This window comes from Protopterus annectens, chromosome 2.part0 (genome assembly GCF_019279795.1).
Source record: "Protopterus annectens isolate FY-2018-M chromosome 2.part0, PAN1.0, whole genome shotgun sequence".
Classification (NCBI taxonomy): Eukaryota; Metazoa; Chordata; order Ceratodontiformes; family Protopteridae; genus Protopterus; species Protopterus annectens.
Window position 1 is genome coordinate 1,815,224,496 of NC_056728.1, and position 26,726 is coordinate 1,815,251,221.

General features: G+C 41.6%; 1 protein-coding gene across 2 annotated transcripts in view; it reads right to left on the reverse strand.

The window, feature by feature from the left end:
• LOC122793640 (anoctamin-7-like) overlaps positions 1-26,726 on the reverse strand; it is a 2,355,351-nt gene that overhangs the window by 2,010,056 nt on the left and 318,569 nt on the right. The gene's annotated exons all lie outside the window — the stretch shown is intronic.

Sequence of the window (26,726 nt, forward strand, 5' to 3'; positions counted from 1 at the left end):
CCACATACAATCAGCTAGTGGGGGATTGCAATACATGCACAGGCCATCAGCTGGTCATGAGCATCACATACAAAACACAAGTTACTGCCTAAGCAAAGCAGGTATACTTCTCCACATCCACCAGAGAGGGAGTGAAAGAGACAGACAGAGACAAAGTAAGAAAGGGAGGGGGTAAGAGAGTAAAAGGTAAGCATGTTTATGTCACACACTTACCAGTACGGGGTTTCAAACCCATACCTGACTATGCATTGCTCTTACATTTCTATGCAGTTATTGCATGCGCCACAGAGCTTACATGCTGGAGAGTTATCCATAGGTATATTTGAAGGTGACTGACATCAGCAACAGTGATAAAGAAGGGATAAGGTAGGTGTAGTACATGTGCCTGTCCACAAGAACAGGTGTCAAGGATGACACAGCCATACTCCCTCATGGACTCACACACATTATCACAGTTGGCAGGTTCAGGATTAGAATTCCTAATTAACTAGTTTGCTACACTACAGTATTATGCAGATATCACATGCACCACAGAGGTTATCAGGCTGATATATGGGCAAAGGGTATGTCAAGGTGACTGACATCAGAAGGCATGCTTCAATAGGGCAATGGGAGGTGTAGTGAGTGTGAATGGCTTCCAAATTATTAATCTACACACACACACACACACACACACACACACACACACACACACACACACACACAGACATAGGTTTGCCAGTACTGACATGCATGGGTTCATTGCTTCACAGGTGTGTAGTGGTTGACTCCGCCAGAAGGCTGTACAAGGCTAGGAAAAGGGTATACCTTGGCATCAGGCCACATGACAATGGTCTGCAGTGTGGCTCAGGGGTGTAGCACTGATCCCTACACAGACAAACACACAGAGTTTCACAGTTGCCATGTTTGGGATTAGAACTCCTACCTGACTAGTACATCACACTACAGCATTACACAGTTATAGCATGTGCCACAGAGCTTACAGGGCTACTCCTTCACCAAAGGAGTATTTCAAGGTGAATGACATCAGCAGGCTTGCCAAAGTAGGGCAATGGAAATGTAGCGACTGTGAATGGCCTCAAAAGCATTGATCCCTACACAGACAAACAAACACACAGAGTTTCACAGTTCCCATGTCCATGATTAGAACTACTATCTGACTAGTAGATCACACTACAGCATTACGCAGTTATAGCATGCGCCATGGAGCTTACAGGGCTACTCATTCACCAAAGGTGTATTTCAAGGTGAATTACATCAGCAGGCTTGCCAAAGTAGAGCAATGGGGAGTGCAGTGTGTGTGAATGGGTCAAAAACCATTCATCTGGAAGCACACACACAACAGTCACACACAGGTTTACATTTAACAGGTACATGTATACAACTGCTAGATGAATAGTGACTTGTGCAGTCATGTTACATAGTTATCACAAGCACCACAGACACTATAGTGCTGAGGGATACCAGAGGCAAATGTCTATAGTGATTGACATTTGCACATCATGTGGTTTTTATCCAGTTGGATGTGTGCTGGGTGGGACAGGCGTCATGATGGGAGGCTCTTTGTCACTGTCTGTCACTCTCTTCCACACATCTATGTATGTGTAAGTTTGACTTATTATAGTGTGTTGTCCTTGGATATATGTGTGTATTCCTATCCAATGTATGTGCAAAGCATGACTGGTGTGCAATGTGGAGTGTGTGCACAAACATCTGTGACTGTCAGATATGTATAGTCCACTGTTGTTGCCAGACATGGCCTTCATTTCTGTAAGTGTGGGAGCATGCCCAATATGACCTTTCATTATTTTGTTGTCAGACATGGGCTTCGTTTCTCTAAGTGTAGGAGCATGTCCAGTATGACCTTCTGTACTGAATGTGGGAATCCATTCCAGGTAGGTTGTACTCCAGTGCAGGCTTTTGTGTTCTACACCTACAGCTAGCAACCTGTTTCTGCAGGATATCTGTATCAGTTGACAATATGGGATCACAATGGGCAAAGGATAGTGGGTTACTGTAGGTAATTGTGTCTGTGCTGCTTTTGCTACATGGTTTTGGTGTTAGCAGAGATATTCAGACATATGTACCATTTTACACTGTGATGTTTTATGTCATCAGGTACTGTCAGGTATATATATTTGCTTGCAGTGATTTCCTGGGGAACATAGGGTGAATGAAGCTGTGTCCAGTATTGTGGTCTGCAGCCTACATATTCTTGCACAATCATGCCATTCTGGAGGGGAAGCTGTAGACACTTGCTGATGCATCTGTGTAAATGGTTCAGCACCTTGGTACAGTAGTGGCTGAGGATCCCACGTCTGTACATCCATCAACGTGACAGTATGGCCATATCCTGCTGTGGCCATACCTCACAGCTGTATAGATTCACGCAGGTTACCCAGAGGCAGGGCTCATATTTCTAGTCATTACCCCTTCACATTGTGGTTTACAAGCAGGTTTGTAGCCACCCATTCCTGTGTTTGCAGGCAGGGATAGTATGTGCACACAGATGAGTTTTAGACTTCACACACTCCATGGCATCCATGCTTCTACCCCCCCTCTGTTATTCTACCCTCTTCCGAACATTATACAAACATTATCTGATAAGTTCCCTATAGTTATCACTTCATCCCAGCAGTATTTAGGGGTTGGTCCACAGTTCATGCAGTAGGACATGGTGGACATGCTACTGGGATTTGTCGACATGGCCTCGCATTTGGGTTCTGTGGACTGTGTTATGTTGTTATTTGGGAACCCATGAGATAACAGACATTGGCAGTACGGGTGAGACACAGGCCTTTGACAGAGGACTATAGGGCATTTTGTAGTGATGCAGGCCATCTGTAGCAGGCCATTGCATTGTGTCACTCCTACAGTCCCAGGCTGCAAGCCACTATAATCCCCTGGGAGGTGACAGGGTAGGTGTGCAAGATGTTAAGGTCAATAGTTTCTGTCCTCATTGATCCAGTGGTGTGGATGCTGGCAGGGTGCAGCTTACAGCTAGGGACACCTCTTCAGCATGCTACATTCTGTGGCTATTCCCATACAGAGGTGGGGGTCATATTGTACTCATTCCCAACAGCAGGGATAAGACCTGTGAGGTACCTGTGGCTGATGGTGGGGTGAGCTGGGTGCATGTGTGGTATGGAAGCTGCTTGCAGCTGACTCACAGATCTACGTGGGGCATTCCACTTATTCTGGCTTGTGCAGGGACATCAGCAATTTCTCAGTACTTCATACTTGTGACTTTTGTGGTCTGCCAGTGTTTGGTCAGATGACATCAGTATTCCATACTACAAACCCAACTAATGTGCTGCTAATCTGTATGCACAATTCCAAAGGTGTGTCCCTTTGACAGTAACATTTTATACACTCTCTGTCTAGGGTACTTCCACCTGTGTACTGTTTGTATGTCTGGGCCCACATTCATGCCATGTCCATCTTTCAGATGGAGACAGATATTACATCCGAACAATTAGTATGGCTTACTGCTAGACTGTGTCTTGCTGGGATGCATTGTGTTTGGCACTGCAGTTGTGAGAACGTGTCCCTGTCATTGGCAGTACTGGCCAATGGCCACCAGGACACAACCCACCATGCCTACATGCTGACCATTCTCACACAATATACAACACACACCAACCTAACACACACAGCCCTGCATATTGTACATGTGCTACAATCTATCCTGCAACTTTGGCCAGCTCAGGTAATCTGTGCTCCACTATTATTGTACTTACACATACCTGTTACTACATTTCTACATAGGATTGTGGGGGGGGGGCACACCTGACAACTGTACACATTTGCTATGACTGTACTGGTATTTCAGGTACTCCATTTCATTCTGTATTCTGACCTATCATGCAGACTAGAGGCATATCAGTGTACTACAATTCTTAGGTTTTATTGACCTACATTTCAGTTTCAGACTTCTTACCCTTCAGAACAAACATCCCACTGCTTGACCTGTTATAGTCTATCTGTGTAGGTCTGGAAGGGGGCTGTTCTCCATACCCATCAATCAGAGGCCTTAGCACAGCCTTTCTTTGTGTATGTCTACACCTGTCCTGTTGGCTGAGAATGTTGTTGGGTATGTGAGCCTCACTGACTTGCATGTGTGTGTGCCCTATGGACACACATTTGGCCCACCACATGTCCTGCAGTGTGTTTTGTGACCTTTTTTAATACTGGCTACTATGTTGACACCAGTATTTGTTACAGATTTCATACTGCTGATATAGGTGTCTACTATCTGCTGGCATCCCATTCAACCACCCGATTCCCTAACACGCTTACATCCATACCATAGATACAGGTAGCAGATCATTCTACTCCATTCAGCAATTGATAGTGAGCATGACTTACCTTGTGGCTGTGCCAGTATTGAGGATAGTGCTGGAGGGCTGACTATGTCGGATGTACATAGTACACTCCCTATACATGATTAAGCACAGGTAGTGTCATGTTTGGCATCCCTTTTATTGTATGTGCGAGTCGGATTGAGGTGTCATTCCCTGGGTTCCTACCATGTCAGTTTATGTGCTATGCGTAGCCTCTTTGCCAAGGCCTGGGCATATTGGGCATGCCTCCTTCTGCCTACTAGGGCAGGCTCAGGTTTTTCCTCCTCTGAGTCACTCTGTGCTTGTGCAGGCCTTGGCAGTGGTGGGGGGGCTGTGTGGCCCTGCCCCATGCTGTTCCTGCTGCAGCTGTTTTTGCAGGATTATATTGTGTAGCATGGCACATATGATAACAATTTGGGTACATGTAGCTGGTGAGTACTGCAAGGCTACACTGGATATGTCCAGGCACCAGAATCATGACTTGAGCTTCCCAAATACACGCTCTATTATGATCCTGTTCTGTGCATGTGCCTCATTGTGGAGTTCTTGTTCAGGTGTGTGTACATTTCTGATGGGTATCATCAGCCAAGGCTCCAGTGCGTAACCAGCATCCCCCACTAGGTGGCCATATGGGATGTCCCCACTGGCAAATCTCTGGTACAGCTGCGTCATATACCAGATGTGGGAGTCATGATAGCTTCCAGGGCTGCCAGCACACACATTCAATATAATGCCCTGGGCATCGCACACAACCTGGCAGTTGATGTAGGGGAAGCCCTTGTGGTTTATGTAGACTCTACCCCCCTCGGCGGGTGGTTCTTTGATGTGTGTGCAGTCTATAGCACCCACTACCACAGGGTATTCTGCTATTTGGTGGAAGAGACGCATGTTGCTGGTCAATGACTCATAGGTGTTGAGGAAATATATGTGCTCACCGGTATGTGCTGACATGGCATCTAGAAACTGGTGGAGTACCCTGGATGCTGATGCCTCTGAGATCCCCATGATATCCCCAGTTGGCCTTTGGAAGGTACCTGTAGCTAGTATTCTTAAGCCTACACATACATTGGTATCCACTGGGATGGGATCCCCTCTGTTGATTCAGTGTGTGAGGCATGGCCGGCACAGCTCAAATATTTGCTGTAGGAGGTCCCTGTCAACCCTATAGTGCTCCACTATCTCCAGCTCATGTAGCCCCTGGCAGGTTACCCTGGGTCTGTACACTCTTCTCCTTCTCCTCACTGTGGATTGGTCATCAGCATTCTCATCCTCACCACCCTTAGCCTCTTCCACATGTTGAATTATGAGAGTGACTGCAGCCCCTATCATTTTTTTGCTTTTGTTAGGTAATATCTCCTCATTTGTGTACACTGGTGGTGTAGAGTTTGTGGCAAAAACCAGAGTGAAAGGTGTTTGCATAGTTTATAGTAGTGAGCTGGGCTGGGCTGCTGCCTGTGTAATTGGCTGATTCTGATACATTTCACCTGCCAGTTATGCTAGCTCTCCTTGATTATCTTCTTAATGCTGTTTTCCCTTCCCATTGCCTTCCTGTTTAAGCCCAGGGGCATGCCATGCAAACACAGTGCTCAGATGTGAATGGAGATACTATTTCCTGGTTTACTTTTTTTTTTTAAACCCCGATGCATGGCACGTACCCCATTTAGGCAATGTAAAGAGTGCTAGGCAACTTCAGACACACACCCTTCCTTAGCTCTGCTAAGCTAAGGGCAAACCGGAGCCACAGAGCTCCAATAAGCTTACAGTATGCCTGACACACCCCTCTATGATGTCAGCTAACTCTTAGGCTTGCACCATGGTTTTACTGCACCTACATGGTTGGGTGCAGGCTAGCCATGAGGGGAAATCTGTGATTCAGTATCATTCCCCTCATTTGCACAGGATTGCCTGCTAATGCCTAGTTACAAGTCCCACACTGACCCTTCCCCCTTAGCAGCCACTGTTCACTGGCCTTGTTATCTTTTGCCTGCCATTGACTATAATGGCAAAATTGTAATTTTGCAGATAAAGCTTTTTTCAAGGTTTTACTTTTATTTTCTGGCCAATCCCGTTTGTGCGCCGCTGCCCTATGCTTAAACGGCCGAAATCAGTCAAAAAAAATAAAAGTTATTTATTTATTTTTTTTGCAACTTCTTTCTATGCCAATGGCCATATATTTGGCCATTGGTATGCTATCCACATTATATTCATCCTTTCATGGCTCCGTTTGTAGTTTGCAGTAATGTACTCGGTTACTAGCTGAGTACATTTCTGCAGGGTACACTAATCCTGCACGGATGGCTGCCAGCTTCCTGGATCACCAATTCACCTCATTTGCATGGCTTTCACCTGCAAATTGGATAATTAGCATACAGGAGCTGTGTCCATGCAGGAATAGTGCAGGAGCACTAGTGCACGTCCCGGGAGCTTGTTCCTGGATCTCTCTGTGGCAATATTGCCTCCAGCAGCTCCTGCACTATTCCTGCACACTATGCAGAGCTTGCTGAATCCTGGGAAATGTTTTCTCCTTTCAAACAAATGTTCACATCTCTAGAAACATAGGGATTACTAAACAATCATAAATGACAAACTTCAGCACAAACTATTTTTATGGTGGTAGTATTCTTTAAGTTCTAGGTCTTAAACTGAATTTTATAAGTCACAGTAAACATGGTAACTGTTAAGTTTGTAATATTTTGTAAACATCTTACAATATCTCAGCAACCACTCAAGTTACTCACATACTATCAGCAGCATGTTGAGAGTATTAAAAATGAGCCTAAGCAATTCTGTCCATGTTCCTTGGTTGCTGAGATATTTAGAAAACATGAAGTTTATGACAATATAAATAAATATCACATGAGCAATAATTAATATCTCTTTACCTGCACTAGACAGAGGTCAACAATCAGTACAATTGAGGTTGCTATTGTGTAAGCTTTAAGATTAATTTTTTTAATTCATTGTATGTAGCATGGTTTTGGAATTATTGATGTAAATATGAACAAGCAATATTTGACACCTAGAGGCATCAGTAGGATATAACTGCAGAAGCAGCTGGAGGCATCACTCGTCTGTATTGAGATAAAGAGGAATCTTGCCTATTCTATGTAATTCTATGTAATTTGCAGTCTGCAATGATGTTGTGACTTGCTGCTTGCCTTGTTATTTTCTGTTGTGAGCAGCTTGAGCTAAAACTGCTTGCTCCCAATGGCACTTGCCAGCCAAGAAAGTGGTTATATAAGCAGAGAGTAGCCCATTATAATTTTGACAATTCAGAGATACTAGATAGGTTTAGACTGGACAGGGATCTTATAAAGGTTCTAGTGAGTATTTATGACTCCCACAGGGGTACTAGAGGAATGTGTGGACTTCCTTTCCCTGTGGATACTAAGGTATGTATAGCCGCCAATATACTTGCCATAGCAACCTTACAGAGACAGCCTGGGGACACCTTGGGCATCTCACTGCAGCAGTTCTGGAATGTACTCATGGCACGTATGAATCAGTACATATATTTCCCAGTGTCACCTCAGGACTGAGCCAGGACTATGTGTGTCTTTTCTTGGGTAGCATATTTCCCTGAGGTAGATTGCATCCATGTTGCAATTAGGGCCCCATCTGGTCCATGGGGGAAGTGGTACTGCAGTAAGAAGGGCACCAATTCCATCAATTGCCAAGTAGTGCGTGATGTGTGATGAATGGGGGTGCATCACCAATATCTTTGCTGAGCATCCTAGCACTGCACACAATTCCCATACCTGGCATACAAGCTCACTCTACTGCCTCTTCCTTCATGGTAGGACGGGATGCCCAGTGATCATCTTGTTGGTAGGTGGGAAAATATTTTTGATTTTAAAGATGGGCTGTCATGAGAGCTGTTCCGATGTCGTGACCTACTTGATGCAGGTGATCCTTCAGACATTGATCTAACAGTGCTGCGGGACCATGATCGGGACCTCAAATGAGAAGTTATGCTAGGTGTAGATGAATGATGATGATGTTGCCTACATGAAATCTGTTGTGCTTGTTCCTCCTGACTAATTACAGTACTTTCTTGAGAAGCATTTGTAGTCTCATGTGATCATCTCCATGTGTCTGGATATTCCCAGCCTCTTCCCCTTCCAAGACTGACTCCTCCTTCAGTCTGATATGTCCTAACTAGTGTACAAATCGAGATGGTCATGGATGCTTGGTGTACCACAATATTACATATCAGTGTGATCATAACATTATCCCTACTCTGTGCCATTTCCCTGAGGCACTGGACATCCTCACATAGGCCCTGGAGGACTCTGACCATTTCCAGCTATCTGTGGTAGTGCTCTGAGCCCTAAGAATGTAATGACACATTTGATTCTCAGCAGCCAATGCTTGACATGTTTCTTGTGTAGCTTTTGCAAATTCCTCCACCTGGCTCCCTTTTGTAAAGGTGTTACTATAGACACCATTACCTCTGAATGACTCCCATCATCCAGAAAGTGTTCATCTTGATTTGGAGATACTGGAATAGAAGTGCATGCATTTCTCCCTGCACAAGTGTGAGTGTAACACCAGCATGTGCTTGACTTTGTGATGCACTGTCACCTCCTGCTGAGTTACTGAGGTGGGAGGTTGGCATAATGGTTAAGGTGTTTACCTTTCAGACACAAAGTGCATGGTTTGAGTCTCACATGAGGTAATCAGCTGGGCTTAAAATGACCACAAGGGCATGGCATTTAGCCTATTACTAAACTATGAACTAGCATGTTGTGGGGTGTGAGATCCTGCCATTAAACTTGGGAACTGTGTGTCATTTTCCTCAGGCTGCCTCTTTATATATATATATATATATATATATATATATATATATATATATATATATAAATAACACACACACACACATATGTGTGTGTGTGTGTGTGTGTGTGTGTGTGTGTGTGTGTGTGTGTGTGTGTGTGTGTGTGTGTGTGTGTGTGTGTGTATCAGTATCAGTATCTTCAACAGGCATTCTGCTGCTGATATCCTCCAAATGTATTGGTATTGTGTAAAACTATTTGTTTCTGATGCTGGCCCTATAAAAAATATTTGAAAACATTACTAACAGAGCAATAGTATATACTGCTGTATGCATATTAAGAAGAGATGGGGGACACATAGCAGGCACACAGCTTTCATTGTCATTCTGTGTAGATGTGGAAGGTTCACCTATTAATAGTAACTGTCATGTGTTTAATGTAATAATTCCATATCACTATTCAGTTCTCTATATGAATATATGTTATTGTTTTTAAACAAACCTTTCTGAGCAGACAGTTGTTGCTGCTGTAGACGTTGGTAATAGCCAGTGTCCACAGCACCTCTGATAATCCCAGTGCCATCATCTTCTGTGTCACAGTCATCCTCACAGATGGAGAGAAGGTATTCCTCATTTGGTGTTAAAAGGATACTTGTTGAAAGCGCCCCCACCCCCTCCCCCAGTACTGGTAAAGGCAACTGTATTCTGCCTTGCCTTGCTCCTAGCACATCCTACCATATCACTTCCCTCTTCCTGCACTATGTTAATACATAGTTTCTTCTACTGACTAATCAATGTACAGGACAACTTGATTCCAGGCTTTTGCCCTCACAGCCTGTTTGGGCCACCCTTTACCAGACATTTATCATATGTCCTAAGGGCTGCCAGGAGAATGCAGATTATCTCATGGTTAAAGTTTTTTCTCTTGATCCCCCACTCTACATCATTACAGCACATGAAAAACATGCCACAGTTATACACAAAAAAAACTTTTGATGTAATCATCAATAAAACAACACAACAATGAAAATGTGTCTGCCATCTTCCTATAAAAATGTTACATGGCACAAACACCACAGTTAAATACATATGCAAAATATGAGCTCAGCCAAATAAAGTTATGCTGTAGTAATGTCTGCATTATCATAAATATATTCACAACTGTAAAACAATCAGTTTATCAGATTCATATTTCTCCTAACCCATACCATTGTCATATACTCATCATACTGTCATTTCACATTCTTCAGTGACACTCAGAAATCTCCAAGTAAGGACACATGTTTGTTCAGCCAACAGCACATCCTTACCACTTCAGTACTTCACAAATGAAACACTACACGTATGCACAATCACTGCAAGACACAGAAGGAAATGATTTCCTTGATCACTAATTACTGCTGCTGTCATGATTTTCCATTTATAAATATAGCTTAAATCCTTCATGAAAGCCATCATACCATGCCCATCATATGATTAAAACATAACATTTTTTGAAGTGAACTCCCTGATTTTGCATCATTTTGAAGTGTTTAATATTAATGTATGATATTTTTGTTTACTTTAAAAAGTCGTCAGTTTCCCAAGTCATTTGCCACTTTACTTAAGTAATCAGAAGTTAATATGGAGGCTTCAAACTATTTAACGTCAGTTCAAGTGCACTTACATGTTTTGTATGAAGTTTAGGCCCCTTTATGTTTTTCTGTAAGAATCACAGTAATGCACAAATATGTATGGCCACTTATGCACATAAATAGCTCCCGGCTACTCTTGAATGCAGCCTCAGGTTCACATGAATGTGCTGCATTAAGTGACTGAGTCCACAGCAGTTCTTACCAGTCTCCAGCATGCTTTAGGAAAGTGGATAGCCTTAGATATGATCAAGGGTAGATATGTTTACAAAAAGCAAAATGGAGTGATATGCATGCTATTTTGCACAACCATGAGATATAATCCCAGCCTATCTAATATCATCTGGTACACCTTATAACCTCAAAGCACTCAACATTTAGTAAAAGTTGATACCTCCACACATATTTATTTCTAATTAAATGTTTTTCCTTATAGTATTGATCACACTAAGCTATTTTAGATTCAACTGTTTTAGAATAAATTGGACAGTTTTAAGTTTTTGTTACATTGTAATATAAAACCAATTGGTTTGAAATCATTTATATGCACTGTTTAGAACACTGTTTTTTTACGGAAATGAATTGCTTGTTTAGCTGAGAGTATTTAAAGACAGGAAATTATGATTCCCAAAATTCTGATGAAGTTCCTGAGTACATTTGAAACAAAAGCATTTAATCTTTTATTTGTTTAATTTACACACAATAAACAGCTTTTAGTTACAAACTTTTTTTGTTTTTTTCTACAGGTCCTGGTGACACAGGAGAAAGCTGCATCTTTTAGATTATTGTCAAAGTGTGGAGTTTTGTATTCTTAGTTTATACTTATTTCTACAAAAAGAGCCCCTACCCCCAAAAGGAAAAAAACATTAATACTGCTGCTTTACTGCACGTATAAATGACATTCAAGTGTGATACTCCCAAAAAGTTAGCAAATGCAATGCACAACAGCAGTAATAGCTATAAGTAATACATAGAAAAACGATGATTGCATACTGTTTTTTATCCACCATATAAATGAAATGTGAATGTATTTCTTAAAAAAAACATGCATGTGACAAAGAATCTTTGGTTAAGCCAAAATAACAGTACTTGGTCTAATGCCCCTGCTGGTTAACTAAGCTTATTTAAGGTCATCTCACACATCAGGGGAGGGATCTAAACTTGTGAACCACAACCCTGCCCATATGTTCTTCATTCTGGTTGTGGCACTTTAAATGATAGCAGCACCTGTAAAGACAAGAGGCTGCACTATAAACTGGTCAGATAAGGAGACCAAAATTAGGGTCTACCTTCTTAATGAGACATACCTGGACAAGATACAAGCATAAGTAAGGAGCATACCTCTCAACCTCTTAGAGCAAGAAATCCAGACAAAGCCATAAATAATGGGGGCAAAGGCCCAAAAATAGGGACAAATTTTAAATATTGCCCTTACAAACATAGAAAGATGATAGAATAACAGGTTTAGTATTAGCATGCATTTTCTGATGGGTATGAAGTCTGAAAATCAAATGCCTGTCATTATTTTCTGGCTTCAGTTCTCAATGCTTTGCTAATGATTTGCCAGAAAACCAAAATTGTATGAGGAGCAGACCAGAAATATAAGCCAACAATCTGGACATTCTGCAAATATCTGTACAGCTGAGAGATATGTTAAGGAGTAGTGAGTGGAAGAAGATTGATATCTGTCTGGAGTTGGGTGAGCACCTGTTATCACTGTACAACAACCTACAGAAGCATAGGCCCAGCCAGCTGGATGAGTGGGATGACTAGGTGTCAGCGAGAAAACCTGAGTTCTATAGTAAGTACAATTTTATTCTCATTTTTTGGTCACATGAAAATAGCATTAAAAAGTGATTGAAAGTGCTAGTTCTACATGTCCGAATTTGGTTCACTTGGTGCATTTGTGAGCTGGATGTTTCTAGTTTCAAGTGTTTCATTTTGGTTTCTCTACATCACATGAAAATAGGTTTAAAAAATAAATGATAAACAGGTTGCATAAATGAAGGTATTTGCTAAAAATATGTGCAACTGCATTTATGTATCTATAAATGCTATTATAATAATGCAAAGGAAAGCATAAACATATCTTTACACAGACCTGCATCTGTATACAAATATATTGAATGTTTATATGATAATATAATTGTACAATTACAAATGCAATATAAGTATGATGAGTACACTTACAACTATTTCTTCATGTATATATATGTATTTATACACAAACCAAAATATAGTTGCATTGCCAAATAATTTCATTTAGTATTACATTAATTTAAACAGTAGTCAAAGTACATGCAGACAGTTTATGTAAAGAAAGTATATTGTTTGTGTAGGCCAGAAAATATTTATTAGTATTGTAATTGTAGTTGTATTAGACAGTCATTTCTTCCACAATATTAACTGCACATACAATATGGTCAAACTTTCAGATAGGTAACACACTATGGTCAGAGTAGAGGATGTGGAAGGGGTTCCAGTGTCAAGGGAATGACTAGCAAATGCTTTAATAAGAAATTACCAGTTTTATTACTTCTGTACACATTTTAAACCATCCTCTTATATGCTTAGAATTATTAGAAAACTATCATAGCATACGTTTTCTGCAGCTATGGAACTGAAAACCTCCTTGAAACTATACATTTTCTAAGTGTGTACACCTTCTGCCTGAACACAGTTCACAGACTGTTACTTGCAAAGCATATCATTTTAGAACACCAGTCTACCAAATAGACAAGCTGTACACATATAAAAGTGTAATGATTTATTTATAACTTGCAATAAAAGGAAAAGTGATACAGTGTGAGGATTTGGATAACAATAAATATTTAAACAAATATGTACCAAGCAAGTATGTCAGTGAATGAAATGCCTTCCATATTAGTACTAGTGATATAAGTAATATTATGAAAAAGAAGTAAAATACTGGTAAACAACAATTGTCATCTCTTTCTAGCTGATGATGAAATAACATATAACCAGCATTAGCAGGGTATGAGAAGAGCTAGCCAGGTTGAAGCCACTGGTAAACATGAGTAAAGTAATAAACTGTATTGTGTGTTTAACTGATTTCATTAATGTTTATAAAGAAATAATTACTGCAAAAACTGTGTCAGTATATAAGTGCATTCATCATCCGTTCACAACCCCTTTTTCTCATTTTTGCGCATGGAGTCAGGGTGTCACTTCAACAGTGACAATCATCTAGAGCCAATGTTTACACCACTGCTTGGCTAGCTCTGACGCAGTACTTCTTCCACACCACATACTCGCATGCACTTTCACACCTATGGGCAATTTAGAATGCCCAATCCTCCTACTGCATGTCTTTGGAATATGGAAGGAAAATGGAGCACCTGGAGGAAAGCCACATGAACAAAAGGAGAGCATGCAGACTCCACAGGGAAGGGACCCCTGCCAAGAACTGAACTGGAGAACCTCTTGCTGTGAGGCAGCAACATTATCCACGGTGCCACTGTGCAGTATTCTGTCTAACTGATTTTATAAAATGTAAGTATATATAAAGGGTGTTTTTAATACAGTATTGCAAACAAATGCATATCAAGCACAAATATGATCATTTATATTAGTATATTAGACTGCAAAATGTAAATCCCACCAAAACTTGACAGCAATACACTTCTTCCCAAGTACACATAAGTAAGTCCCATATAACGTTATCCAAAGTATGCATAAGGACTTCTCATACCATTCTTCCCACATACACATAAGCACTTCCCAGATCAGTAGTCTTTTGAATGCATAAGCACTTCCCATACATTCTGTTTTACTTCACTAAAGATTTATAAAAATAAAATTGTTTTCAAGTAAGAAATTGAATGTTGTGTAACTTGAATTTATTGTATGTATTTTGTCTTCTGTCTCACCCCGCTCCTTTTTTCTCTGTATCTATTATTTTATTTATACATTCTTATCTCCTTTTTTACTTTTTTCTCTCTCATTAATGTTCATTTTTTCAGGTCCAAATTCCTCAAGAGCATCCCAGGAGCATACCACCCATGTTAAGGAGCATTCACCTTCTGCCCATCCATGGACATCCTTGCAGGACCAGGGTGGTGACACTGGTCCTGCAGGCACCCCAGAATGTGGTAGCCTGACAAGCCTCTCTGAATGGAGTCTTTGGGACTTGGTTGAGGAAGTGCTGGAACAGGTCATGGACAGACAGCCTCAGTCCATCAAGGCCACTCTTCAGTGGGTGGAAGACTCGTTGCCCCAGTTGATGCCAACCATAACAGCACAACAGACCCCTTCCAGCTCAATATCATGGTCTTCCATTGCAACATTATCTGGCAGTGGGAATATTGGGGGAATATTGGGGGCTCTGTGGACTGGAGAGTCTTGCTGGCACTATTTGTTATCACCACTTCTTCCCTTTTCCTTTCTCCTACACCCTCTTACCTATTTCCCACCCACTACATAAAAATCTTGAAAAAATATGGGTGTCTATCCCAGGCCAAAAACATAGAGCCCCTCATCTCTTACCTACTCCAGCACAACTCTCTTGATGTGTTTCTTCTGTGCCTCTCTCTTTGTTGTGTCGCACCGTTTTCATTTTTTCCTATCTATCCCTTTCTATTCTTTTAAGAAACCTATTAGGGTGTCTACATAAAGAAAGCCCTATATAAAACATTTTAAATCCCTTCATTTTTTTTTTTAAATAATAATAAAAGCTGTGCAGTCTGAGACTTGCCTTAAGTCTTTGAAGCATGACTACACATAGCTGCATATGCCTGCATTATCGGAATACATATCAAGTAACATGAAGTCTAAGGCTTTCACGTAGTATTCTGTATGACTTAACACTTAACTTTAAGAACTTTGCTCTTCTGCTATAAGTAGGCTTGCTTTTCAGAATCACCTTCACTTTTCCTTATTCAGCGTGAATAACCCATGCGTAGCCTATTTGTATATAAGTGCTTTGTGGATAACTGCTATGGAGCTATAAAGTCCTGGAGTATGAATACCACCCACAGTTCTTAAATTTGTTTCAGTAAATAATTAACTGAACACAAAAACAGATGGGCATAATGAAACTTAAAGTATGATGCATTTTTCAAACTCTCACTCAGGATTTTTGATCCGCAGCAAGTTTTTTTACCTTTAATAACAAGAGATTTAAACAGATTATTTTTAAATGCCCTTTTAAATAATTAGACATTTACTCAAGGAAAACTATACAAATAATTAATATCATTGGATTATGTTAGAGCAAAAGTAAAACTTCAAACTATCTGGAGATATACAGAGCTGAGGATATTTTTCTGGCACTTCAGAGTTGTGTACTGGTAATTGTTGTTTGACTAATTTTATATCATTGCTGGCTGACTTCAGAGTTGTGCACTGTTATTTTTGCTTCACTGTATAGTTTTTCAGATATCTGCTAAAGGTGTTTTCCCCCTCCCCCTATTTCTCTGTGTCTTAAGTTGGTATAACTGGTTATACATCCTGTGTGTTATCTGACTATCTCAAGGATTACTTGCATAAAATTAGACCCTCTTAGTAACAGCCTGCATATCATTGCTGGAGCCTTCCTGTGTCCTGACAGAGTGCTCTTCAAACTATCCGGAGATATACAGAGCTGAGTATATTCTTCTGGCACTTCAGAGTTGTGTACTGGTAATTGTTGTTTGACTAATTTTATATCATTGCTGGCAGACTTCAGAGTTGTGCACTGTTATTTTTGCTTCACTGTATAGTTATTCATATCTCTGCTGAAGGTGTTGGTTTTCCCATACCCACCCTGCCTATTCCTATCTTGTTTAAATTTAGAGGCTTTTGCAGTTGCCTGCTCCCACTGTAGATTTGATCTGGGACACTCCCCCCAGTCCCATCTCTTTACCTCATTCTACCTAATAGACTCCGTCTTCATTTTTAATTTAATTGCATTTTTTAAACTGTTTGGTCTAACATTGCTGCATACTCATGTGTGCTAGCTTGCACTGCATTTGAATTGTTTTTACTGCTGTTTTAGCTACTTTTCTGTATATATATTAAAAAAAAAACTTTCCTGTAACTAGTGAGGTCCAGATTCAGATTTGCTGTATTCAGGACTGTATGTAAGCTTCTGAACCCCCCCCCCAAGCTTTCTGTATTGGAGGGAAGCCTTCTAGCTTATCAGTGGGAGTGGTAAGCACTAGGTAACCTATCTACCACATAAGGAATGGTTCTGGCCCAGAAATTGTAGTTATTGGCCGTTTGGGCAGTTTTTCCATCTCTTTCAACTTTCTGATTTAAAAGCCCACATTTGCACTTGTTTCCCCCCTTTCCTGTAACTAGTTTAGTCCAGATACAGATTCTTAGTTTTAGCACTTGAATTTGCTTATTCGTGATCAGCACTTGTTCAGAACTTGTAAGCAGTAAATAACCTACTAATTACTACAGCACTCAACCTTCCTCATTTCCTAGAGGAAAACAATTTTGGTACTTACTTTCCTCACTTGCTTAGAGAAAACAGCTCTTGTACTCACTTTCTTCACTTATCTAAAGGAAAATTGTTTTTATACAGACATGTCCAAGGGTCAGCTCCCAGTGTTCTCTCCTGTCTGTCTGATGAATCTGGGCATCTTGGGGCAATATAGAAATTGCCTCACATACACAGACAACCCTCTCCTCCTACCACCCAACACTACAACCTGTGAGAGATGCACTTATCTAGCCAAACTGGAGGTAAAGCTTTCTCCAATCAAGACTGAACTTGACAGTCAAGAGGAGAAGGTAAACACTTGCACCACACCACACTCCTCACATAGTCTCACTAAATCTACACCACCAAAATCCACACACAGAAACACAAAAACATTCACGGAGGCTCTCAATGATAATCTGCTCAAGCAACAGAGACCTGCAAAGCAGAAATGCAAGCAACTACCACCCCCCAACACAACTCAAATGACACATAGCCCACAGACTCAGTGTGCCACTCAACCACAGCCAATAAGGCAAAACAACGTACCCAACACACTAGTCATAGGTGACACTATAGTCAGGCACATTGATATCCCACTCATCAGGCTAAACAAGGAGAAGGTTACTATCAGCTGCCTGTCGGGTGCCAGGATCCGCCACATAACCCATGCACTCAGGTCACTCCACAACAAGTACAAATATAACTCTGTCATTAATGTGAACAACCTGAGATGTACTTCCCTGGACTACATGAAAAGAGACATGGAAGAGCTCTCCGATCTTGTAGCCCAGGCAGGTATGACCCTAGCCCTGAGTAGCATTCTGCCATCACCCAGAATGATGCCACAGTAAAAGGACAAAATGATTGACTTCAACAATTGGCCAAGCTTCTGGTGCCATTCTAAAGGGATCCAGTATGTCTGCCTGGGATAAATTGGTCGACAGACCACGATGCTTTGCCAGAGATGGCCTGCACCTGTCACCCCTGAGATTCCGGATACTGGCTAAGGTTCTTGCCGCCCTTATAGTGCCTTTTTTAGGCAGGATTTAAATGACAAATTCACCACCGTAACAGGAACAGGCAAGCAAAAACTGAGGGAGATACTACTCAATGCTAGAAGTCTAAATCTCAAAATGCACTCACTCGAGGCACTCCTTAAAATGGAGAACATCGATATCTGTGCAGTCACTGAGACCTGGTTCAAGACTCCAGAGAGCACCCCTGCACTACCAGGCTATAACTCATACCACACTTTTCGGCCATGTAACCTGGACCGGAACACCAAAGGCGGAGGTGTGTCCATATTTATTAAGGATATCCACACCTCCAGGCTAGTTGCTCAGCATAATGCAGCTGAGGTTATCCAAGTGCAACTAACTCTGGGCAAAACTGCAATCCAAATTGTAGCTTGCTACAGATCACCCACCATGCCCCAGGATTCCCACTCCTCTTTTCTTGATGTACTGGAAAATATTAGGGTTCAACCAAACACCCTAATAATGGGCAATTTCAACTACCCCACCATTAACTGGAAAAACTACTCATGTACCAACTCCTTCACTCAACGCTTTCTGGAATTCATAAACTCCAGTGCCCTGGATCAACTTATAAACACCCCCACCAGGGGCAACAATATCCTAGATCTAGTCATTACGAACATGAGTGACCGGTGTTCCACACCTGAAGTCAACGCCTCATTGGTCTGATCCGACCATAAGCTAATTACCCTAGATATCCACATCCTGCCCTCACCCCCCATTAAGGAAACCCTGGTAAAAACTTTCCCCAAAGCCAACTTCATGCTTCTTAAGACAGACGTGGTGAACTTCATGACACCCATGCAGATGGACAATACAGTTACAACTACTGAATCCTACACAATTGCACTTTATAAGCACTTACATGAGTGCATGGATCATGCTATCCCAAACAGAACCAAGACACTATCGTCCAAAAAAAGGAAGCCGATCTGGTGGTCCACTGCCATAAACAAACTGTACAATAGAAGGAAGAAACTGTTGCAAAAGAGAGTAAAATCCCATGAATGGAGGAGCTCCCTGGTCAGCCTCAGTAAGAAGCTGTGATCCCTGATAAAATCCTCCAAAGCTAGTTATGAAAACAAAATCACCACTGATTCTAAAGACAGCCACAAAGCATTCTATAGCTAAGTCAAGAATCATAATGGCAACACTCAGATCTGCTCTGAGTTACAGCACAATGGCACTAAATATACAGACCGATCTGATATAGCCAACATCCTGGCAGATAGGTTGTGTGCTAACTTTACCCCCCTCTCACCACCTAAAGAGCCTATCTCTATACTGGAAGAATGCAAAGTTCCTGTAATCATGGCTGCACAGGTAAAAAACACACTCTCCAAAGCCAAGAACACAGCATCCATGGGACCAGACAACATCCCAGGTTGTGTTCTACACGAACTACAGAACGAACTGGCACCCCATCTAAGTACCATGTTCAATCATAGCTTCACCTCAGGCTTTGTGCCTGCTAAATGGCGCACAGCGACGGTTATCGGGGGAGTCACCATGGACCCTGAGAACTACCGCCCCATTAGCTTGACGAGCCTGGTCTGTATCATCATGGAACTTATAAACAAAGACATTGGTAATCTCCAAACTCTGGGCCCCACCCAGTTCAGGTTTGTAAAAGGCAGATCATGTCTCCTAAACCTGATAGACTTCTTTCAAGCAGTCACCAAAGCCTTAGACAAGGGTAAGGTGGTTCACGCAGCCTATCTAGATCTTGTCAAGGCTTTCAACACCATCTCCCACTCTGGAATTATAGATACACTCACTAAACTAGGTATAAATCCCTATGTCACAAGATGGGTTGCCAACTGGCTCACTGACAGAACCCACACTGTGAAAGTAGCAGACTCCAAATCCGACTTCAGACCAGTGACAAGTGGGGCACCACAGGGTTCAGTCCTGGGTCCTCTCCCATTTGGTATCTACTTCTCTGAAGTACAGGCTAACACAGAAGGTCTTTGGCTAACAAAGTTTGCAGATGACTGCAAACTAGGAGCCATAACTGAAACTCCTAATGATGTGGACATCCTACAAAAGGGCCTCACTGAGACAGATGCCTGGTGTCAAAGCCATGGCCTCAAGCTCAATGCCAAAAAGTGCATTGTCATCCCCTTTGGTAAAAACTCTGTACCCATGAACTACAACATAGGCGGTACTATACTTAACACCGAAAGTGTGATAAGAGACCTTGGGGCACAGGTGGACAGTAGTCTGTCCTTTAATAATCACATCACCACAGTAGTCAGGAAATCCTTCTACGTGGCTCACCTCATCACAAAAGGTTTCTCATCCAGAAAAAAAGAGGTCATTGTTGCCCTCTACTCATCACTCATTAGATCCATTATAGAGTACAATGCCCCTTTTGGTATGTACGTCACAAGACATCTACAACAACTGGAAAGGCCACAGAAATACCTTACAAAGAGGATTACTGGCCTCAAACAGATGCCCTACTCAGACCATCTCAAAAAACTCCAGCTTTACTCCGTCGCATATCACCTACTCAGAGGTGATCTCTGCCTAAAATACAAAGCTATGTCAAACTCAGAGCTGTTGGACATGATCCACTTAAAGAAATCCCAATCCCTCCAAGCTACACACTCTAGGGACCTAAATCTTGTCACCACAATAAACAGAACATGCAGGAGGGATAGATTCCTGTCCCAGAGACTTCCCATACTCTGGAATAAACTACCTATCTATATCAAACAAAGCTCCTCATTAGCACTCTTCAAGAAAAATCTTGATGATTGGATGGGAAATAGGAAATTCACCCCGGGGATCACCTCTGTGGCTCTGTTCGACAGTGGCACAGGAAAATAATTTTCTTGGGTGGCAAAAGCCAGGGTACCTTTTTGACTGGGCTTGTATAGGCCTCAGGGCCAATAGCCTAGTACCTACCTATGAACCTATGAACAGTAGGCAAGCCATAACTCAGCAAAACCTTCAGAACTGTGTTCAGCTGTGAAGCACAACAACAGCAAAGCGCAGTAAGACAGGTGCAAAGAAGTGCACCGAAGCCCTTCAAGGTCAACACTCTCCTGCAGACTCTGTTAATCATGAAGCCATAGATAAAATTAGAGCTAAAAGTGACACTGTCATTATTCTGTGTGATGTCCATGAGTGTCATATAATGCACCATGATGTACATGTATGGGCTACTCCTCTGGAGATTAACGTGTGCATTACATTGCATTATTCATTTTGGGTATACACATGTTTTAGAGGCCAACTAGTAATATCATCAAAATATTATGTCTCAACATCTCAGATATTAGTGATAAAATGCACATAATCACACCTTTTTCCTTAAAACCCTAGGACCTTCATTCTAGGCAGAGAACCATGTTGGTGTCAACAGAGGATGTAGCTGACATCAACAGAAAGTGTGTCCAATAACTTCTAAGTTGATTGGAGTGTAGATGTACCTGTTTGCGTGGCTCGCCACCATGCAGAGCATGGAAGCCTGTGGGGGTGTGTGCACTGACTTCTAAGCATTGTTTATCTACGGGGTGCATGTTTCTGTGTGTTTGTGTGGCACGCCTCTATGCTAAGCATGGCAGTTTGGAGGGGAGGAGTGTATACTGACTACTAAGCAGTGTTTACCTATGGGGCATACATTTGCATGGTGCACCACAGTGCTCAGAGTATCTAAAAGGCCAATGATGTATTAATTAGTGTTGATCCTTACTTAACTTCAACTAGGGCCATTAAATGATGTTAATGATATACTAGGCAGGTGCACTGCATCATAGGCAGCCAATCACACAGGCAGCACCTACAGTAGAGTACTATAAAGTATACATACACCCTACAATCTGATTTTCCCCCATACTCTGCACCATTGGAGTACAGACTTGAGAACTTTAATTGACAGAATGCTAGGGCCTGCTGTAGGTGTGCTACATTTATATGTGTTAGATGCTGAAGTCAGTGCTGCTAACAGTAGGCCAAGGCAGATAAGGAGGAGGGTATTCAGGCCCAGGTTAACCTTCCAGCAGCTACATGAGCTGGAGATGGAGAGTGCTACAGGGTGGACAGGGACATACTAAAAGAACTCACTGAGGTCCGCTTCCCTCAACTCAGACCCAGAGCCAACAGAGGGGAACCCATCCCAGTGGAAACAAAGGTATGTGTAGCCCTTAGGATACTAGCTACAGGTACTTTTCAAAGGACCAACTGGGGACATGATGGGGGTCTCACAGGCATCTGCTTACAGGGTACTTCACCAGTTTCTGGATGAAATGCTACCACATACCAGTGAGCACATATATCTCCCCACACCCTTGAGGAGAGGGCCAGCAGTATGCAACTCTTCTACCATGTAGCACACTACCCTGAGGTATTAGGTACCATAGATTGCACTCATGTACATACCAAGGCACAACCTGGTGAGGAGGGTAGAATCTATGTCAAACACAAGGGGTACCACCCCAACTGTCAGGTCATGTGCAATGCACAGGGCATTATCATGAATGTCTTTGCTGGAAGCCTGGCAGCTATCATAACTCCCATATTTGGCATACATCACATCTGTTCCAGATGTTTGCTGGGGGGACATCCCACACAGCCTTTTAGTGGGGGATGCTGGCTATCCACAAGAACCGTGGATGATGACACCCATTAGAAATGCACACACACCCACGAAAGAATGCCATAATGAGGCACATGCACAAACTAGGAAAATCATAGACCATGTGTTTGGGTTGCCAAAGTCACGGTTCCTGTGCCTCGATATATCTGGTAGATCTCTGCAGTACTCTCTAGCCACATGTTCACATATGTTCATGGCATGTGCCATGCTACACAATATGATCCTGCAGAAGCAGCTGTGGCAGGATTGGCATAGGGAAAGGATTTTCTCTTCTTTACTTCAGGTTATTAATTGCATACATGTGTATATTATGTGGTGGTATCATGCTGATGGCTTATGACCAGGCATGTACTCACTCAGAACTTGTGATGAACTCCTTTTTTAATAATTTTAAAATGCATATAATTGTTTATTTTTTTTTAGTGCTGTTTATAATTGTTTATTTTATTTTAGTGCTGTTTTTATATAGCTACTACACTGTAAATGTTTCTCCACTCATCTTAATTTTATTACTCTGTTTTTCAGTCCCTTCCTTGAAGCTGGCAACAGCTTATGTCTACATACCCTATAGGTTCATTATATCAAAGAGAGACAATTGGCTGTTCCTTAGATCCATCTATTTGGATTCACCCTATTTTTTTACCATTTGTTGACTAATATTGAAATAAGAGAGAAGTTATTAAATTTGTGGTGTAAAATTTTGTGATAGTAACTGCTAGCCAGGGATCATCATGTAATTTCAGATTTTGGTGGTGGTACAGTGGTTAGCACTGTTGCCTCACAGCAAGAGGTTCACCCGTTCGATTCTCGACTGGAGTGCCTTCTGTGTGGAGTCTGCATGTACTCCCTGCAGTCGAGTGACATTTAAAGACATGCAGGTAGGTGCGTGCATGAATGGGTGTGCCTTCTTTGAAGGTTGGGCGTCGGGCTGGCAACTCGGTACCGTAAAAATCCACTGCCTGTCATTAGCAGATTGGAGTTCTGCTGTGGCGACCCCTAACCGGGAAAAGCCGAAAGAAGACAAAATCCCTAAAACTCTAGAAGGGGATCTAGCCATATCTCTTAACCTCTTAGAGCAAGAAATCTGGACAAAGCCATATATAAAAGTGGGACAAAGGCCCAAAAATAGGGTCAATATTTAAATACTGTTCTTACAAACTTGGAAAGTTGATAGAGTAACAGGTTTTGCATTAGCATAAATTTTCCAAAGGGTATGGAGTCTGAATCTCAAATGTCTGTCATTATTTTCTAACTTCAATCTGTAATGATTTGCCACTAATTTGCCAGAAAACCACAGTTTTACAAAAAACAAACCAAAAATATGAGACAAAAATCTGGACATTCTGTGAAAATCTGTACAGTTGAGAGGTATGGCTAGCAACAGTCTCTCCTAAAAGAGTTTTATAGACTCAGCTATGGCTTAGGATGTATCTAATTAACAAAATCATCTTATCGTCATCATAATCATCATCAACTCCATTTTCCCATTTTTACATGGGGTCAGAGTGCCACATTAACATTAGTCAATGTAACAAATCACCTAGAGCCAGTGTTTACAAGACTGACTGTCATGAAATACAAAACTAATTAGCAACTTCTTCTGTGCCCCTAATGTGTTACTTGGAGGTAGATGCATCCTGTTTGTAGAGATGTAGATAGGGGAAAAGCCATACAAGAGAAATCCTTTTAAAATAACATATTACCTGCTTTATAACTGAACCTGCTGAGCTTAAAGGGGACTGGAATCAGGAAAGAGGTATATTGACAAGTCACCAAACCACTGGGAGAGGGTCGCCTGCATACCGGCTCCTGCATTGGCTTCTGCATTCCATTCCAAATGGCTTCTGTGAAGCACAATAAATGTCACAGTTTTCTCCCCCTCCTCCTCCTAGCCTGATCCAGAACTTAGTGTCTGAGTTATTTCTTCAACCTGTCCTCTTACCTCTCAAACATTGACTGGTAATTTATTGGTATTGTGCAGAGTGCTGTGCTCTAACAGATTAAAGCTGCAAGGTTGTTGGCAGACAAGTGCTAATAAGTGGTTTTAAACATTCCGATGTAGCATATATGATGTATTGTATGCATTATGCAGTATGTTCAGATAGTGGAAGGACCCTTGTTAATCCAAGTTTTGCTATAAATAAACAACAAGGCAACAGCAGATGGCATGCCTTTGCCTTTTATGTTGAATTCCAGGGTGATTTTTTTCACATTTAAAAGTTGGAACTGTAGTGACCAGCTAAATGCAGTCATTCAGAGAGGTTAATGGCAATCCACACCATTATTTCTTGCTGACAAACCCCTACAGACAAAAGCAAGCAAAACATGTCAAAATCAAACTGCAGGATGACACGCTCAGATCTGAAGGTACCCAGAAAAGTAATGTCAAAGAGCAGAGGATAAGTATGAATAGTACTACAAGTTATGATGTGCAGAAAGCCAAGAGGATGCCAGTCTTCTAAGGTGATCAAGGGAAATCTGATGCTGTAAAACATTACTGAAACTTGGAACATAAGAACTGTGAGTCAAATTAATCATATGGTAGTTAAAGATGAAATAATACTAATAAATGCTGGCATCCTGGGAATTAGTGAACTAAAATGGATGGAAATTGTTCATTCTGCATCAGATAATTATCTGAGTTTCCACCACAGACAGTATTATCATGGAATTAATCAATCAGGACATAGGGAACCTCCCAACACTGGACCCATCTCAGCTGGAATCATCAAGGGCAGATCATCCTTACTCAACCTGGTGGATTTTTTGAAAAGCTCATCAAAGCAATGGATGAAGGCAAAAGATACATACTGCATAGCTTGACCTGGCCAAAACTTTTGACAATTCCCTACTCAGGCATAGTAGAAAAGCTAAATAAACTGGGAATTAGCCCCTAGGTAACCTGCTGGATTGCCAACTGGCTCACAGATAGAATGCAGATAATCAAAATAGGGGAAGTTACCTTGACAGAGAGACTAGTCACCCTTGGAGTCCTACAGAGTTCTGTGCTGAGACTGCCCCTATTTGCCATCTACTTTTCAGAAGTCAAAGCCAATACCCAAGTACTCTAGCTGATGACTGCAAGCTAGGAGTAGTCATTGAATCCACAAATGACCTAGCTATCCTGTAGGAAGCTTTGTCTCAAATAAATAACTGGTTCCAAAAGTATCCTTTGGGAAGTCATCAACCCCAGAGAACTCCCACATTGACAATACGCCTCTAAGAGTTTGGGATTTGGGAATGTATGTGGACAGTGACCAAACTTTTGACCAAAGTGTATCTATTATAGTAAGAAAGTCCTTCTATATTGCACAACTTATAAACAAAGGGACTGCGTCTAGATCTAGGGATGTCTTTGCCCCTGTTTATTCAGCCTTCATTAGGGCAGTAGTTGAATATAATGCCTCCTTTGGTGTGTATCTGTCAAGACCCATGCAACAACTGTAACACCCACGGAGATACCTTAATAAAAGGGTACAAGGCCATAAACAACATGTCCTACATGAACCAACTCAAAGCCTTGTCACTATACTAGGCATCCTACAGACTGCTAAGAGGTGACCTGTGTCTGGTATACAAGGCATCCTCCCACCCATTACTGATGGATTTACTGCACATCAGCAAGTCAAATGTCATCAGAAATACTCAGTATAGGGATATACCTCTTCTGCTTCATCAAAGAATGGTTTCAAAGGACAGGTATATCTTGCAGGAGGATACCGGTGCTATGGAACAGACTCCCCCATCCACATAAAACAAAGTTCATCCCTGTTTATTTTCAAGCACAACTTAAATATATGGATGGGAAACACAACATTTATCTGGGAACTGCACCCTGTACTACTAATGGACAGAGGCAACTCCTAAATGCTTTATCCCATGCATGAGTCCCCTCAAATTATCTA